This window comes from Molossus molossus, unplaced genomic scaffold, assembly GCF_014108415.1.
Source record: "Molossus molossus isolate mMolMol1 unplaced genomic scaffold, mMolMol1.p scaffold_m16_p_8, whole genome shotgun sequence".
Taxonomy (NCBI): domain Eukaryota; kingdom Metazoa; phylum Chordata; class Mammalia; order Chiroptera; family Molossidae; genus Molossus; species Molossus molossus.
Window position 1 is genome coordinate 52,965,912 of NW_023425402.1, and position 16,893 is coordinate 52,982,804.

The following is a 16,893-nucleotide window of genomic DNA, read 5'->3' on the forward strand; positions in this document are numbered from 1 at the left end:
CCACTTCGGCTTTTTTACATCAATTATTTTTCCAGCCATGTTTACCACAAATTTAAAAAATTAAAGTCTTTGTAACTTCTAACCTCTTCTTAAATTCCAGTTTTCAAACTGTTACTAGATATCCCTCCTTCTTCACCCTGTATATTTTGTGAATCTGATTTCCTCCCTCCACACCCTTCAGATACCAGCATAGTTTGAACCTTATCAGATCTCACTCTGCAATATTCTCTTGGCTGGTCTCACCAAATCCTGTCTCATGAACTACATACAATTCTATTTCTAATACTAAAAGGGATTTTTAAAAATCCCAATTGAACATATTGTTTATAAACTTAAAATCCTTCAAAACTTCCCCATTATGAGTAGCTCAAACTACATACCTTTATGAGACTACGAAGGCCTTCTACTCTGCTGTGCCTGCCTGCTCACCCTCTGCCATCACTTCCCTGCCATGCTCTCTGGGCCCCGTCTGTAGTAGACTGCTTAAAGTCATTCATGTACTCCACATGTTTGTGCTTTCAAACATACTTTTACCAGTCGGAAATATCTTGTATTCCATCTTCATGTAATAGATTCTTACTCTTAAACCAAACATAGGTGAAGGATTTGTGGAAAGCAGGTACTGACATCCCCTACCCTAACTCCTTACGAAGGAGTTCTGAGGCTATGGAAATACATAAAAACTCACAACAGTAAAAAACAAGAGTAACAGAGTCTTCCTAAAAGTTGTGGGAATGGAATTCAGATTTGTACAGAAAATGGTGTGTGGAAGATAACTGGTAGGTTTTAGGCAATGTTGCAAAAACTTTGGGGCAAAGCATGAACACGTCATCACGAATGGTTTCATTCTACTTGAGATAAAGCATGTTCTGGACTGCTCTTAAGAAATAAGTTGTATAAGCAGAGTGAAAAGAAAGGGCTGGCTATTGGTCGTGAATTCTGTTTCCAAAGAAAGAATGGATTCTTGAAATGGAAAACTGTAGATCCAAAATTTTCTCTCTTTTCTTGTTGAGATGTAGGTGGCACCACTGTTCCACCACTGCAATATTGTGTGACATTGGCAGGGCAAGGCGGTCAATCTGGCCTAAGTCAGTTAGCTGGAATTGAGTCCAAGTGATGCTGGATTCAGAGATTAAGTATCATTCTAAAATCTAGAGAACTAAATTAAAGTTTCTATCAGTCAAAAGTAATTTTTCCAAACTATTTTCCCTTCTTTATTGAGAATTCAACAGCCAGAAAAGTGTCAAGTAGGTTATGGGCTATGGTACTCCTTTCAGAATCACGCAACACAGAGAATAGATATAAAAATATAGGTATTTTCAGATGAAAAGCCATTATCTCTCCCAAAACACTCCATAATGTAGTTCAACTGCTGGTTAATTCTCTACATGCAAATAGAGCGTTCATTCCCTTTTAGAGTGAGTTACTTTACAGTGTAAATGGCCACTTGAGAAAATTTGAGTGAAGTTTCTAACATCAAGACAGAAACAAAACAGGAAAAAAACCACACAAAAAGAGAAACAATAAAAGAAATAGATAAAAACTTTGAAAAACAAACTCTGATAAATAAGAATTACTTTTAAGAAAACCCAGACTTGTAAAATTTTTGAAATTAAGAATATAACAGAATTTAAAACAAATAAAACTCACTAAAAGGAATTGACCTTCCAAGCCACAAAAAGACATGAAGGAACCTTAAATGCATTTAAATTACTAATTGAAAGGAGATAATCAGACTATTTATTGTATGGTTCCAACGTTATTGCTTTCTGGAATAGACAAAACTATGCAAACAGTAAAAAGATCAGTGGTTGCCAAGGGCTGAGTGAGTTAGTAGTGGTGAAGAGCACAGAAAATACCCTGTATGACAAGATGATAGATATAAGCCATTATACATTATTCCAAATCCATAGACTGTACACAGGGAATGAATCACAACGTAAGTTATGAACTTTGGGTGATCATGACATGTCAGTGAAGGCTCATCAGTTGTAACAAATTTACCCCTTTGGTGAGGGATGTTAATAATGAGGGAGACTACGTATGTGTAGAGGTAGGAGGAATATGGGAAATCTCTGCACATTGCCCTCAATTTTACTGTGAACCTGACACTGTTCTAAAATATTGTCTTGGGTGGGGGGAGGGGAGGAAAGGGAAGAAAGGAAGGGAGGAGGGAGGGAGGAAGGGGGAGAAAGATAGTTGAAAGACAAAGTTGTGGAACTCTTTAAGAAAGTAGAATAAAAATTAAAATATAGATAAAATTAGAGGAGTATTAGAATCATCACAGGAGATTTCAAATACTATGAATGCCAGGATTTCATCAATTAAATTAATATGTCTAGGTATGGGACCTGGGCATCAGTGTTTAAAACTTACAAACAAAAACTATCTAATGGATACATGGTGACTGAAAGCCTAACAATCAGTTAACAGATGTCCAGAGGGAGAAAGACAATGATAATAAGGTGAAAAAAAAATAATCAATTAATAAAATTTAAAAAAATATCTTAGAATTGAAGAACATGAATTACCATATTGAGTGATTCCCGTAAGATCATGGACCTGCACTACTGAATAGAAATATAATGCAAGCTACATTAGGAACCACATATGTAATTTAAAATTTCCTAGCAACTATGTTAAAAAAAATTAAAGTAACAGGTAAAGTTAACTTTAATAGTATATTTTATTTAACCTAACATATCCAAAATAGTATCATTTCAATATACAGTCAATATAAAATTCAGGTATTTTACATTATTTTTTATATTAAATCATTGAAAGTCAGTGTTTATTTTGCACTTAGAGCACTTTTTTTTTCACCTGGCTAAATTTCAAATAGTTTTATGGACAGCACAGATGTAGATACTAGAGAATGTTCAATATGATAAATTTTTAAAAGTTCTACACACCAGGTCATATAACTATTGAAATACACAAACTTTAGGAATAAAGAGATGATCTTAAAATTGTTAATAGGAAAGACAAATAGGATACATATAAAGGACAGAGAATCACAGTGACCATGCACATCTGAATTGGAACAGGAAAAAAGACACATGGAGTAATGCCTTACAAAGAATTCAACCAATACTTCTATACACAGGAAGTCATGTTTTTAGATATACACGATTTAAATGTTTTACATCTCATGTGACCTTTCTCAGTATGCTATTATAGCCTGTACTATAAAGAAAAAAAAAAGAGAGAGAGAGAAAATAATTTAGATAATCCAGGAAAAATAAAATGATAGGATCCCGGAAATGGGGCTCCAACAAATAAATGAGAAAGGCAAATAGAATTTATAGGATGATGGTGAAGGGAAGTTCCAGATGATAGCTGACTAAAAGGCCTAAAGAAAAAGGAGGCCAGGTTGTAGCAGGAGACTACATGGTCATAGCATGCCTCCAAAGACATAAAAGAAACTCGGAGTTGATCTGGTACCTCTCCTGATATTCAGAAAAAATTTTTAGAGCTTGGTAAGTCCATCTGAGAATGAACTGATATCTTCACAGAAAGCTGATAAGCAGATTAAAAACAAAACAAAACAAAACAAAACTTTCCTAGACCCAATCTGGCCAAAATAAACACAAGGGTTGGCAAAATAGATTTATAATTGTAAGACAAGTGAATAATACAATAATAAATAAATAATAATGTAAGAATAAACTCTGTTTCATGTTTCATGTACTCCCAACTGTAAATCTACTTTTGTCTATCTCTGCATATAAAAATAAATAATAAAGATAAAGAAAGAATTTTATGTAAGCTTTAAAAAGTGGAAATAACCCTGGCCAGTATGTGTCAGTTGGTCGGGCAATGTCCCACGGACTGAAAGGGGGGTTGTACAATTCTTGGTCAGGCCACATACTCAGGTTGCAGACTCAATCCCTGATAGGAGGCAGCCGATCAATGTTTTGCTCTCACATGGATGTTTCTCTCTCTCCCTTCTTCTCTCTCTAAAAATCAATTTAAAAAAGCATTTAAAAAAAAGTAGAAAATAAAACTGGAAAACCAAAAGAAAATAAAAAGTATACCAATGAAAAAGAATCAAAAGTGTTTTTAAGAAAAAAAGTTTAAATATTTAATAATATATATTCTACCCATTTTTATTTAATTTATGAATAAAATAAAAATGAGCAAACATATACTCTTCATTAAGAAAGAAGAGTAAGGAGGAGGAGCAGGAGGAGGAAGAGGAGGAGGAGAAGGTAGAGGAGGAGGAGGAAAAAAGGTACTTACAGGCACCAGTCAAGTAAAGGCTGAGGAATGGGGAAGGTGACATTTAAAAAAAACATGAACACTAAATTTAGTAAAACTAAGGTAAGTTTAATATTCTCTCAATACAGTTAAATAAATGTGTAGACTTTAAAGGGAATTTTCAGAAAGTATATTTTGTAAATGCATTATCCAAAGATTATCTGAATTTCAGATTCTGGGCTGGTTTGAGAGACCAAGGTTCTGTTTACCTCCAAAGAGCTCTGCTAACCATTAATCTAAAGTCCTATTTTTTTTTTTAATATAAAAAGTATCTTCAAAGCACTTTTCAGAGGAAAATTTAGCCTTATGTAAATTTATCATTAAATAACTTAAAGATAAATAAATGAAACAAATGATAAAAAGCTAGAAAATGGACAATCAGAAATATAAGAAAAATATAAGGAGGAAAGTAATAAGGAAATGGGGGAAAAGTGAAGTAGAAAATAGAAAAAAGAGAATGATAAATTATAAATGTCTTTTAGTGAAAGTAACAATAAGCAATGAGATTTCTTAGCCAAGTTTTTAAAACAAGAAAAATAATAACACAATTTTACATTGGAAAGGGACTCTCTAGAGATGATAAGATTTATATGATGACTTTATGTGAAAATCCGTTAATAAATTTGAATGGTTTGATATATATCAATGAACAATATCAAACTGACTCAAAAAGAAGTAATAAAATGAATAGGTTAATAATCATAAACTAAAATGTAATAGTTATTAAAGAAATCTTCCAGAAAACAATTCTAAATATTGTGGAGTTTTTATTGTTAACTTAATATAAAACAAATAATCTTATGATACATATACTGCTTTAGAGAATAGTAAATGCTGTGGAATCAGTTCCCTTCGTTTTAAATGTAAAAAGATAGCATAACACTGACATAAAAAGCTAACAAAATCATTAAATACTCTAACTAAAGAGCAGTCACTGTCAAATGTACTTAAAAAACGATATAGCAAACAAAAGAGCAGTCCATTGAACAATTTTCAACCATAACCAATAGCAACTTACCTCTGGAATACAACTATTTTCATTACTCAGAAGTTGAATAATGTGTTCATCAGAACAATAAGTACAACTTGAAAATGCATGATAATCTCTAAGAATGACCTATGTATTCAATAATATTTAGTGCCTCTTCTTGAAATGTAATTAATTGGAAAACTAGAAATAAAAAGTCGTTTAGAATAAATTCCTTATGAAGTTAATAATGAGGGGAAAAAACGTTATAAAAAAGAAAATAGGTTCAGAGAGTGAAGTTCTCACCAAATGCAAATAAAAATAAGACAGAGAAAAGGAACTAAAAATTAGTAAAGGAAAAGATAAAATTATATCTGTATATAAGATGCATGATTAAATATTTAAACCAAAAACAATTAATTATAGACCATTTAAACAGATAAATATTTTTATGAAGTGACTAAAGATAAAAAAAAAACCCTCAAAAACAAAGTATTTTCATGTTTCTAAGACATGAAAACATAAAATCACATAGTTTGAATTCATAATTAGGGACCACAAGTGTTGTTTTGAAAGATAATCAGCAAGCTCTCCTCATAAGCACTATTTGGTGGATATGCTACTGAAATTGGTATGTGGTCTCCTTTTAACTTTAGCTTATTGTATTACCATTTTCATTGTTTTTGTGTGTTTCTTCCCCCTAAATCTTAATTGCAATTTTTATTGGAAATTCAATAGGAAGTTCATCTTTTACAGTATTAATGAGGATAGCTCCCATTATGAACATTTAGTGAGTACTTTACAGATTTTCAGATAATTCTAATTATTTGAACTATAAACCAATACCATAATTAATAAAATAGAGCACATGTACTGAAATGATAACTTAAGGATGAAAAATAGAATGCGAGTTTAAACAGAAAGACAGGCTCTTAATGAAAGAAAATTTTGTTTTGTTCCTTCAGCTTCTGTTTTTCTTTGGATCTGACTAGCGAACATCATAAGGAGCTTCTCTCCAGTAACTGCCCCTCTTGTCTCCTGCTTGACAGCTGGCATAGGGTGCCAGGCTGTCTGCCAAGTGAGGAGCCAAGCCATGGCCAAAGCCTCCAAACAGAATGAAGAACCAATATTCTCATGTCCTAACTTCTAGATAATTTGTATTTTTTTTCCCTTCTGAAAATGCTTGGTTGTTCTAAAGTTTATCCTAAATGGCTTCAGATATAAATCTTATCTTTGATTACTTAAAAAAATTTCAAGGAAATATTTATCATGATGGTAAGAAATAACAGACTTTTAGAGCTTTATTTATCATTAGAAAACTTGGTTAATGAGTATAAAAAATTTGATGATTCCTAAAAGATAATTTAAAAAGAAAAAAAAATTATATTTATCAATATTATGAAAAGTATATATTTAAGTGTTAACTTAGTATATCATGTTTGTAAATTCTTTCTAAATAATTTCAGAAGTAAATATTGTTATATAACATTATACATAAGTGATTTATTTATGAGATATTTGATTGCATTAATTTAAAATGGTATTTTTAAACCTGATGAGATTTAACAAGAATACTTTATCATTAACATTTGTAAATATTACTATTTGGTTTACTATCTTCTTATACTATCCAAGGCCGATAGAAAATTTCAAGTTTGTAATTTTATTTCTTTTAATAAATATCACCACTTGTCTAAACTATATTTTAGTCATTCTAAAATAATCTTGTTTATTTATTTTTTTTAACTAAATTAAGGAAGCTTCATAAATGTATGCAGTAAACTTTGATCTTAAAAATTAAAAGGGATCATTTAAGGGACTTAGGGATCATTTAAGGCACTTAGTTAACAATAATCTTAACTTCTATTATTTTATTACATTTTAATGATTCTTACTGCCCTAACTGATGCTAGAAAATACATGGCAACTTAACTGGACAAGTCAAAAAAATAAAAAATAAATAAAATTTTTCCAATTCACATTCACAAGAAATGACCAACAAGAACAATAAGCAACAGATACACACAGCTGATTGTTATTACTCCACTGACAAGACAGTCTTATTCATTTCTTTTTTCAGCATCTGCCATTCCAACTGTTGTGCTTTTACTGCTGTGGAGCTAAGAGAGGTCTTGTCATTGTCTGAGTCCTGGTCTTTCAGCTTCCTTTTATTCACAGGTTCTTAAACTCTGAATTCTGCCATCCCTAATTAGCATTCACGTCAGAAGCCTATGGTGCACTACAGGTTATCACAACTGGGAGTGAGAATACCAGGAAGAAAGAGTGAAAAAGCCTAGCAGCCACCATCAGAACAACTTAGTGTCTTCAAGAAAAAGCAGTACTAAGAATGACTGGTTTGTTAAACAAAAAAACTATTAATGAGAGAGTCTCCCTATGAGCTCATACATTGTTCTCTTGCCTGAACAAAAAACCCGTTTCAATATCTCAAGACATCATTACTTTTTTCTTTATTTTAATTTTTTTCCATCACCATTTATCCCCCTTATACCCTCTCCCACCTCTGTCCCTCCCCCTCCCACATTCTCCACACTGTTGTTCTTGTCCATGAGTTCTTTCTCTTTTGACTCCATCTCGTCCCTGCCATGCCCACTGCACCAGCTGTCTGCCTGCTCTCTCTCTATCAAGACAGTATTAAAAATAATCTTCACTTAAACGTTCTTTATAGAAAATGAATAACTATCATAATCTGGGACTTTTGTTTTAAAGCAACAACAAAATAGTGTAGCAGGCCTGGAGAGCCCTGTTTCGCCTTAACTGCTTAATAAGCTATATTTATCATTTGTCTTTTACTTAAAAAAAACAAAACTCAAATGCACTTGGAGGCAATCTACAAAGTTTCTTTTCTTTTCCCTTTCTTTATTTAAGGCTGCAAGCCCATGAAGCAAAAGCATTGTTTTAATAACTAATTCACATACATACACACAAACCCTTTACTATACTACTTCAGGCACAATCACCATTCCTTACTTGTTGCAAACTGTCTTTAACTCATTTTAGAATAATATCTGTACAGAATTTACAAAATATACAAAAAAACCTAAGTCTTTATTGCCCATAATGATCATTCTAAGAAGAGTTTTTGTTTTTACTCCATATTTTTAGAAAAACAGTTGGGATTTGGGAAAGGGGGAAAATCTTTCTTCCTGAAATGTAATATTTAATCACCTGAAATTGTCATGAATCCTGTGTAATATGTTGAAATTCACTTTGAAAAACAAAAGGGCTAAAGTGTTGCCTGTTGTTCTGTTCACCAACATTTCAGGAAAGATACTGATGTCAGAACAATATGGGTTTAAAAGAAGATTTAGTTTAGTGATTATCATTCATTTTTGTGTGGAAAAAAACAATATTTTAGTAAAAACTGGTATGCTATTAAACTTCTCCACTTGACTGAATTATCAGCTCAGATTGGAGATCTTGATTGTTACTGTCTTACTGCTGGTATTTGTATTTTGGCCATTAATATTTCATCAGCCTACTTCACAAGTGAAAGAGTAAAGACAGAAAAATGTTGAAGCTCAAATCAATCAAATGTGCCGTTTTACTGCACTTACAGTAAAAGGTTTGATGGGAAAGGAGACTGCACGTAATAGCTAATCTCCAAACTGCATTTCACTGCTGCATCTAATTTATTACCCCCTTACATGAAAAATCAAGATTTGACTATATGAAAGCTACTGCCAACATCTCCATTCAAACATGACTAACAGGGCTTGTGTCTCCTTTGCCAACAGCCCTATCATGTCCTGTGGTGATGTTAACACCCTTGCCTCTTAGGCTTTTAATCTGGAAGTCTCATTCACATTTCTCAGTTGTTTTTGCCCCACATCTAATCCATCTCCAAGAAATCTCATACCTAATTTTTCAATGTTGCCATTTCGTCCCTCCTTCTAATAGGCACAATGTCCTTCAATTCACTCTATAAATTCCTATTCAGTAGTACCCATGAATAAACCTTATCTTACTTATTCAACATGTTCCTTGACTCACTTTGTTAAATTCTCTTAGAATAACTCACCCTTTTTTTTTTTTTCTTTTGGTATTTGAATTGTGAATATTAGGTATAAAAAGATTGTGGTGTCTAAGAAAACAAGCCTCTGGCTTGAGTAAATAGAAAAGTACTGGAACCATAAACAGAGTTTGAGAATATAAGAAACTGTTTCAAATATATGTGAAATACAATGTGGTAAGGCCTGAACTGAAGAGGGAGGCTTGATGCAGTTTGATTTCATACTTGACATACAGGTCAATAAATGTCTATAAGTAATTGCACATTTACATCTGAATTTCAGAACAAGATTATAGCTGAAATTCAGATTGTATGCTTTTACATAGTACTATTCTAATCACATCTTAGGAAATGAAACAGGTAAACAAAATTATTTAATTTCCATGTAGTATGCTATGGTTACGTTGAGCCAAAAATCCAGATTTCTCTATTCATTCTTCTATACCAAACTTAATATATTGCTCATTACAAAGTACTTTCATCAACATTATAGTATTGACAATAATGTTGGCAATAAAAAGAATATAATAACAAAGTGAAAACACTTAAGAATCTTTATTATGGTTTCATTTTAAATTAGATTTAATAAACAAAGATGAAGGAAGGAGGTGTGTGTGTGTGTGTGTGTGTGTGTGTGTGTGTGTGTGTGTTATTATAAGGTTTTTGTCATTTATAAAGTTTTCAAAGTTTGAGACCCTAGGATTTTTTAAAAGTATGCCTAATTTCACATTGAAACACCTGGCTTTTTTTCTCAATAGTGTTACCACCAGTAGTTTTATGTTTACCTAGCTAATCTGGAGGTCTAAGAAAATATAAGAGAAGTTATTAGAAATAAATTACACTGAGCTATTAGAGCAAGAACAAAGGAAAGAATGTAGTGCCAGCAAATCTCAAATACAGAAGAAAAAATACAGCGAGAAAAGGTCTGGTGGTTTTTGGACAAGCTGATTGCAGTAATGAGGTATGAGGAGACTGAGTCTGAATGAGACGTTTTCTTCTCACATGTTGACATTTAAGTAGTACTTACACACACAACTACTTAGAAATGTTGTAGGGGCTGCTAAGAATGAAAATCTTTTTCTCTGTGAAGCTGCAGTGTCCAGGTTTCCAACTCAAATGCTAACAGCTCTCTGAGAACAACTCGGTGCTTCACAGTCCTTTTGTGACAATGGAAAGAGAAGAATCAGAGGGAAAACTTATTGCAGTGGCAGATTGGAAGCCCTAGAAATCTGCTTTTGTTGGTATTATGGAAGAAGCTGCAAAACTATTTAGGGGATGATTTTGGTCACTTCTGACTTTTGTCCTGTGATTCTTTCCATTGTCCTTGGGAGTCTGCTCCCAGATAAGCCTTCTTGTATCTGTGGGCTGCTGATAATACGCTTTACGAGCCTAAGCAAGTAAACTCACCACTGAAATACACAACCTGCCAGAAAGCACTAGGAAAATAAAAAAGAAGGCTAAGTTACAGGTACAAGCACATTTGTTAAACTCATTGAATAACCAGGAAGAAAAAAAACCTCCTTAAGAGTAAGTGATTTTTCTGAAAAAGTAAGCAAATTAATAGTAATTTGCACAATAAAGTGCTACTAGTCATCAAGGGAAAAAATATGTACAGTGGCATTTAAGTGCTAGCAACTCCTGATTGATAAAAACAATTGCAATTATTATACAGAAGCAGTAAAGTGGGAAGCACTCAACACATTTAGAAAAATGTACTGAAAACCAAAAACACATAGGAAAAATTCCCTATGTGAACTTAAACAGTCAGTCACCTGATACTGCATTTGGCTTGTAGATCCATAGCAGTAAGGACTATAGGATGAGATTATAAACTGAAAACACAGAACACATCATTCCTCAAAAGATATCTATATCTGATTCAGAATTAGTATTTTTGTTATTATTTTGGCAATCAGAATTTAGCAATCTCTGAGACAAATGAAGTCATTATAAATAAAAACATGATTCTAAGGCTGATATGTTTGGTTCCATTAATAACAATAAACACAAGAAGCAAGAAATTTTAACAATTGAGCTTGAAATTTGAAAACTAGAGGTATAATATGAGAATATTAGAAGGCACGAGAAGACCTGAGCTTTAGGTCTAGTCCTAGAGGTGAGGTTACAAAAATTTCCAGATTATATGATATCATAAATCTTAATTCCAAACTAAAAAAAAAAAAAAAAAATAGGCATTTAAAAAATAATTTAGGGCTTTCTAAAATGCATTGATTCTCTGCTATAACTATATACTGTACCTAGACACTGCACTGGGTCTAGGTTGTTGTTGAAGGGGATGAGATAAGCCCCAATACTATTTGATTACACACAGAAATCCAAGCTTATGGTTTGAAGAGGCTGAAAGAAAACAGTGCTAAATTAGGAGAAAAGTGAAATGAGAGGCCCAAGACTTTCAAGCAAAAGTAGTCTTAATCCTGCCTTTGAAGATGGTTATGTTTAGATGTGTGGGGACACACCCACAACAGCATCACAGTGCTTCAGCATATGTGGGATCTATGAATGAGAAGCATTGCTTTATGTGAACAATTATCAATCAAGATGCTATTTTGATCATAAATTATCGTTGTTAGACTTTTCCATGGTGGACCACTGGAGCTCTCATCTTAGAGTATTGATTGCTCAAGTTGGCTACGAAGATTGGCTGAAACCCACTACTTTATTTTCTAGCTGTGTGACTATGAGTGGTTTACTTAGGCTATGGAGACATCAGCTTTCCCACCTGTAAAATAGCATTAATAATGGTACCTACCTCAAAAGGTTATTATGACAATTAAATGAGTAAATCCATGAACAGTGCTTTAAGCAATGTCTAGTAGATAGTAGGCATGCAAAAAAGAGTCTATTTTTTTTTTTTTTTGGTAGTATACCATATTCATCAAATTAAATTTAATGAAACAGAAAAGCAAAGTTCCAGCCCCAGTCATGGTCTTATTTTCAATTTTGAAAAATTTTAAGACATTTCCAACTTTAGAGCCCTTGCATAGGCTGTTCTTTCCACCGAGAACACTCCTTTTCCCTTTCTTTACCTTGTTAATTCTTTCTCAAACTTCAAGTCTCAGCTGTCTATTCTTTCGCAGTAAGACCTAACCTGACTTTTCCTTTCACTCTTGACTGCAGTGTAATTCAGAATCATCCTGTAAAAGGCATCTCTCCATTTTTCTTTCTCTTATATCCTAATCATAAGGTGTGCATGCATGCATGTGTGTGTGTGTATGATTCTTTCTATCATCCTTACCATTTTCTAAGCTCCATCAGAAGAGAGACCATGTCTATTTTGTTAATCAATCAAATATGGCTTTTAGCACAATACCTGATATATCATCATCATTCAATATACATTTGTTAATAAAATAATAAATAAAATAGATACATGAATGAATTCATAAGGAATTGAGCTGATTATTATTGGCACTGTTAATGCTATATTCTAGAACACTTCACTGATTTTTATTAAAGACACATTAAAAATGTATTGAACAAGAAGCATGAGTGAACTTCTCTTTGCAGATATGTCATTATTCATAATGGACAGAATCTCCCCTGAGATTTTCCAAGAGAGAAAAGAACTAAATAACCATAACATAAATCAAATGATCATAATCTCATTATCAATATTAATTAAATACCAATAAATTACATAAAGATAACACTTACATGAAAAAGGTAAATGATCTCTTCAAATCTGTTCTATTCTGGATTGAGGATACTTTGTTATCAAAGTATTCAGAAAAATGTTTTTCAACTAAGTGATATAAAAACAAAGTGCTTTTCCTTTTAACAAATACCAAGGTCTCTTAGAAACCAGTAGAGTGACAGTCTAAAGAATAAATAACTTACTTATTAAAATGTAAGCTTAGCATATGCACCACAGCTGATCTTACAGCTTAGTTATACAGAGTAATGATCTGAGCAGTTCTCAGTCATTGTTATAGATCAGAACTACCTGTGGAAATAAAAAAAAAAAAAAAAACGCAGCAGAATTTTCACTGACACATCACCTAAGGCAACAGAAACAAAGGAGAAAATGAATACATGGGACTACATCAAACTCAAAAGCTTCTGCACAGCGAAAGATACAATCATCAAAACGGAAAGGCTACCCACTCTATGGGAGAGCATAATTGCCAATGATATATCAGATAAGAGGTTAATTTCCAATATATATAGAGTGCTCATACAACTCAACACAAGAAACACAAAGAACCCAATCAAAAAATGGGCAGAGAAACTAAATAGAGCCCTCTCCAAACAGGACATACAAATGGCTAAGAGACATATGAAGAAATGCTCAACATCACTAATCATCAGAGAGATGCGAATTAAAACAACAATGAGGTATCACCTCACACCTATAAGAATGGCCACCATCAACAAATCATCAAACAACAAGTGTTGGCGAGGGTGTGGAGAAAAGGAGACTCTAGTACACTGCTGGTGGGAATGCAGACTGGTGCAGCCGCTATGGAAAACAATATGGTGTTACCTCAAAAAATTTAAAATTGAACTGCCATTTGACCCAGTGATCCCACTTCTAGGAATATACCCTAAGAAGCCTGAAACACCAATCAGAAAGAATATATGTACCCCCATGTTCATAGCAGCACTATTTATAATAGCTAAGATCTGGAAACAGCCCATGTCCATCAGTAGACGAATGGATAAAAAAGTGGTGGTACATATACACAATGGAGTACTATGCAGCTGTAAGAAAGAAAGATCTCTTATTCTTAGAGAAGACATGGTGGGACCTGGAAAGTATCACCCTAAGCGAAACAAGCCAAACAGAGAAAGACAAGTATCATGTGATCTCCCTTATTTGTGGAATATAATGAACATAACAGTCTGAGGAATGGGGTAGTCCCAGAGACGTGGAAGTGGAGTACAGACTGATTATCCCCAGACGAGGGAATGGGGGAAGAGATAAATCACAGAACTTATATGCGTGTATGCATGAAAAATGGACAGGGACAACAAAGCTGGGGAGAGGGCGGAAAGGGAGGGGGAGAGGGAAACAGTGGGGGGGAAAGGAGAAACATCTGTAACAAAAATAAATTAATTAATTAAGGAAAAAAATATATATGTCCAAAGCACAGAAATACTGTTTTAAAAAGTATGGAGCAGCCCGGCTGGTGTGGCTTAGTGGAATAATCATTGTCCCATAGACTGTGAGGTGGATTCCAGGTCAGGGCGCATGCCCGAGGTTTCAGACTTGATCCCCAGTGGGGAGCATGAGTTGGCAGCCAATCGATATTTTTCTTTCACATCAATGTTTCTATCTCTCTGCCTTCCCCTATCTCTAAAAAATCAATTAAAACCTATTAAAATATATAAATAAATGAAATAAAAATATGGAGTAAGTTTTGGGAAGCCATATACTTTTAAAAACTTTATGTCTGGCTTGACATGAAGCTAATGTTAAATGCGCTTGTTTATTGAATGTTACAAAATTGTTTATTGCTGAGAAAAAGTCTGGATAGTTTTATAAAACAATCCTGAGTAATTAAGCAAGATTGAGAAATTATATGCATACTCTTAATCACCTTCTTTGTTTGGACAAGAAGTTTGCAATAACCTGAACACTGAAAAAATATTTAAATATAGTCATTTGAAAGTTGTTCAGTTCCTCTAATTTTCCATTTAATTAAATTCCATTTATTTTATTTAATTTGATAAATATTTATTGAGTGCTGACTGTGCCCAAGGCACTTTTTTTCTGACACTGATTATGTCAAACGGAGACAGATATTTTCTAAAATAAAATAAAAAATGCATGGTAAGTGCCATGCTAGAGTATTATGATACATAAAGTATATGTATCATATAGCCCCATCCCCACCACATATACATACACACAGGTTAATGGAGAGATCAGACAGTTTCACAAAGCGTGGGTCATTTGAGATTGGTCTGGAAGGATGAATAGGATTTTCATGAAGAAACAAAGAACTGGGCAAATATTTGGAGCCATAAAATAAGTGATGTACATGGAAGTTTGGCTGGATGGAAGAGAAGGGAAAAGAGTGTGCCGCTGATTGCTGAAGACCACCGATGTCCCCTCACAGAACTCTTTACAAGCACTGTAGAGGCACAGAGGGTGTGAAAACGGGACACAAAGTCATACCCTCTTTCTATGGGGAATGTTCGGTAATGTATAGAAAAAATATTGAGAGCATGAAATAATTAAAAATAGCATGATTTTAATTCTAAATAATATAAAATACTGGTAACTATTACAGTATCTCAGAAATGGAGAGAACCATATTGCAGAAGAAGGGGAGAGAACTAACACAATCACGTGGTAGGAAAACTCATTATCCCATTTCAGTTAAAACACAGGGATCCTGAAAGGAAATGATGGGGAATGAGGATGGAAAGGTGACAGACCAGACTGTCGAAGGCTTTGAATTCCAGGGTTGAAATGTTGGGGACTTTTAAAGGATCACTATGAATGCACTGAAGATATTTAAGCAGGAAAATCATAGAAGTAGATCTTCAAGGTGGAGAGGGGTGCATTGCGGAGGCAAAGGCCGGTGGCGGAGGGGAGAGTCACATGGTTACTGCAATGGTTCTAGCAAGGAGGTAATGAGATCCAGAACATACTGGCAGGGGAAGGATGTGTATCATTTTGTAAGAACATTCCAACCGAAGAACAGGGCTGGTGGATTGGTGGGTATGAGAGTTGTCTTTGAAAAGAGAGGGAGACATAAAATTAAGTTAAAGAGAACTTAAGAAGTTTGAATATGATATATAGGGAGCAAGAATTCACTAAGGTTCTTAGCAAGAAAGTAATTTTAAAAATCTCATAAACTTTCATTACTGTCATTTCATGATGAGCAACTTTACTTCATTATCAAGAGTCTTTAAGCCAAACTATTTTATTTTGACATGCCTAGAGATCTGACATCCCTCACTGTTACTAAAAGGACAAGATTGAAAATTCCTCCTGGCTTGATTACCCATTATAAATGAAAGTTAGAAATTATATAAATGCTAAAAGTATGTGGTGGTTTGCTCTAGACAATAATCTCACATTCTTATTGACTACCTGGAGAGATGTAAGAACCAGCATTGATAAGCTTATTCTGTAGGTAAAATTACTAATTAAATAATATATGATCTCCTTACTTATCCTAAAATTAAATTTCCCATTTGCAAATGGCATACCAGGAATAAGTGAACATTACTGTGTAATCTAATAAAAATGTATCATTATAAGAGAGGCAAAACTATCTAGCTTATCAGTATTAATTTAATTCTGTTGGTGGTAAAAAATATTTCAGGCTTAAAAAACATTTGTCATTTGATTTCATTAGGGAAAGTGGTAAAGTAAAAGTGATTCTTCATGATAAAAACAATTAAACTGAAAGCAAGGTCAAAATTATTGAAGAAAAAATCTTAAAAATAAATGGTATGCCCTCTGAAATATATTTGCAGGAAATGAAACCAGAAGCAAAGTTCACATGCAGCTTCTCACATAGCTATATTTGTAAAGCTGCATGTCCATATATTTTTAAATCCTAACATGAACAATTCTTCAATAGTAACTAATTTTGTGGAAATGTAAAGATTTCCAGTAATACTTGAAGTCGTGTTATTAATCAACCTGATCAGCCCA

General features: G+C 33.4%; 1 protein-coding gene across 5 annotated transcripts in view; it reads right to left on the reverse strand.

The window, feature by feature from the left end:
• The window catches only part of GRIK2 (glutamate ionotropic receptor kainate type subunit 2), a 590,297-nt gene that overhangs the window by 179,736 nt on the left and 393,668 nt on the right, over positions 1-16,893 (reverse strand). The window lies entirely within an intron of this gene.